Consider the following 3,268-nt stretch of genomic DNA (forward strand, 5'->3'; position numbering starts at 1 on the left):
GATTTTTAATAATGAATTAAAATTATGTCGTAACATAATAATATTTCTATGAATTGAAATTATATCAAAGCATAATAATCGCGCGCGCGAAATACGGAATTTTTATTATATCGCACCATAATGTTAACTCGGCGAATTAACATTATGTCGCTACATAATAAAAATTTCCGATATAGTTCTAATTCATAGAAATATTATTATGTTACGACATAATTTTAATTCATTATTAAAAATAATAATTTTTTAAGAATTCAACGCATTAGACTAAATTTCTTTTATGCTATTAAAAAGTAAAACGCTTGCCATATGTACATTTTAGGATTATTTTCAAAATAAATATTCTTTGTTAAAGATTACTTCTTAAAAGAAGAGATATTAAGTAATTGCTTTGACTTTGTGTGTGTGTAGAATTGCTATTTTTCTGTGCGTACGTTCACGCACACAGAAAATGCACGCAAACAATTTTTCTATGTCGTAAATAATTTTGTTATGATACAAATAATCAGGAAATAATTCACAATTTAAAACGCGGAGACTAGCGCGACAAAAGTTCATTTTAGAGCGAACTAAACTGTGTTCTTGGAAAGAGTTCTCAATTTTCCTAATTTTCGTAACCAAGATATTAATTTATAATATGTTTCCGAACATACGTGCATGCAAAAATAAATTTTTCGTACGAAAATTTCGTTTTGATATGAACAGAGAATGATCATAGCTCAAAGAATAATTATAGCTGGAAATTCGACGCTATTCGCGACTCATGTCTTGCGACGACCATTGCTGCTTCTTATAAACAACGCGTGCCTAGCGACGGTGAGCGCGCGCGGCGCGCCTCGCTGGGCGGTCCTATCGAGCCGCGCGCTTGGATTTGGCGGTGGGCAGGGCGAATTTGGATATTTTTATGAATAAATATCTCGTTAACTATTGCGAAAATTGAAAAATGGTAGAAGACATTCCGTCTCAGTTTAATCCGCTCTACCTGTCCCTGATATTTGTCAGGAGAGTTATGGGACACTCTGTATATTAATTTGTACGATTTTATACAGATGACTTCTACCAATGAAAAGGAAAATATACCTCCACGTCATAATACCAATAAAGGAAAAAAAGTTCGACAGTGAAATCCGCAAGATATGGCAAAAGCGATAAAAGCTGTCCGCAATAAGTAAATGGGATGGTTAAAAGCTTCTAAATAGCTGAATGTGCCACAAAGAACTTTAAGACGATGAGCCGATGAGAAATATGGTTCTCCCTAAGAGGCTACTTCTTGTAAACATGGAAGGTTTCCTATATTTAATGATAAATTAGAAGAGGAGTTGGTTCAGTACTGTCTCGTAATGGAATCGCATTTTTATGGTCTAACAAGGAAGGACTTATGTAAAATGGCATTACAATTAGCCATTAAAAACAAAATAAAGCATCCTTTTAATAATATAATGGCTGGCAAAAAATGGCTCACTTCGTTTTTAAAGAGGCATCCTAGTTTGTCAATTCAGAAACCTACGGGAACATCCTTTGCCAGAAAGGATGGAATTAATAAAGAAAGTGTGAACAAGTTTTTCGATTTATTGGATGCTGCTTTTGATGAGTATAATTATTCTCCAGATCGAATTTTTAATGTTGATGAGACAGGTTTGACTCTTGTCCCAAGCAAAATACCTCTAGTTATTGGACGAAAAGGTAAACGTCAAATTAGTACGGTAACATCAGCGGAAAGAAGATCTTTAATAACAATCATTTGTGCGATGAATGCTACTGGAATATTTGTTCCCCCAATGGTTATATTTCCAAGGAAAAATATGACATACATATTAATGAGAGGTGCCCCTCCTGGTTCAGTTGGTGTCGTACATCCATCAGGATAGGTACAAACTAACCCATTTACCAAATGGTTTGAACATTTTATTGATAAAACTAAACCAAGTAAAAATGATCCTATCTTATTATTACTTGATGGACATTATAGTCATACAAAAAATATTGAATTAATAGATCTTTCGATAAAACATTGTATAAAAATAATTTCGCTTCCTCCACATACGACACATAAACTTCAGTCTCTGGATAAATCTTTTATGTGCCCATTAAAGACATACTACTCAGAAGAAATTAGAATGTGGACACGTACAACAGGAAGACCGATTATTTAATACGATATTGTGGATCTATTTGACCGTGCTTACGTCAAGTGTCAAACTGCTGAAATTGCTGTCAACGGCTTTAAAGCAACAGAAATATATCCTCCGCAACATTTTTTCTGATATAGATTATTTAGTGTCTCAAGAAGAGATGGAAGAAGTACATTCTAAAAATGTTTTGCTTCTAACTCCAGTGCTTGCATCTGATGAAGTTTCTATTAATAATAATATACTTAAATCTTCCTGTTCTACAATATCATCTATTGAGTTACAACCATCTACATCATATAACATTTCTCCGTTTGAAATTATGCTATTAACTAAAAAGCGACGAAAGTTTCATCTAGAGACCGTAAACCTTCTGAAGCACAGGTTATCACATCATGTACATATCGAGAAAAATTAAATGAGACAATAAATGAGAAGAAAGAACAAGACTGTAATGAAAAAACAAGAGGTCGAGGAAGAGGTCGAGGAAGAGGTCGAGAAATAGGTCAAGGAACAGATAGTTCACACTGTCAAAATTCGGATCAGTTCACTGATCAAGATAATAAAAACGATGTTTTGTCTATAGAAACATTATCTAATGATGATTTAAGTACATCAATAGATCTTATAGACAATGATACAGCTTGCATTTTTTGCAATGTACTTTATTTTAAAGATATTAATGGAGAAGAGTGGATTCAATGCATGTCCTGTGAACAATGGGCACATGTTGAATGTTCTGGTGTACAGAACGACTATTTTATTTGTGATTTCTGTCAATAATATCTTTATATTCGTTTTTTCAGTTAAAGAAATCGTTATTTAAAATGCAATTGAAAATATATTAGTTTCATAAAGATATAAAGATTAAAGATATGCTGTACATTCTGTACAAGCATGTGATACATGCTTTAATGCGCAAAATAACTATTTTATTTGTGATTTTTCTCAATTTGAAATGTTTTATTTCTGTAGCTTTTGAATGTATCATTTAACTATAAAGGATTAAAATAATCATGTAAGTCATATTTTAGTTTTGTAAGGTTAAGAGTAGATTTGAGATTGTACAGTCTGTGCGTACATCATATATGATTAAGACATAATTGTTTGATCTGTAAAGTTCACTTAAAATCAATAACCTT

This window comes from Trachymyrmex cornetzi, unplaced genomic scaffold, assembly GCF_001594075.2.
Source record: "Trachymyrmex cornetzi isolate Tcor2-1 unplaced genomic scaffold, Tcor1.1 scaffold162, whole genome shotgun sequence".
Classification (NCBI taxonomy): domain Eukaryota; kingdom Metazoa; phylum Arthropoda; class Insecta; order Hymenoptera; family Formicidae; genus Trachymyrmex; species Trachymyrmex cornetzi.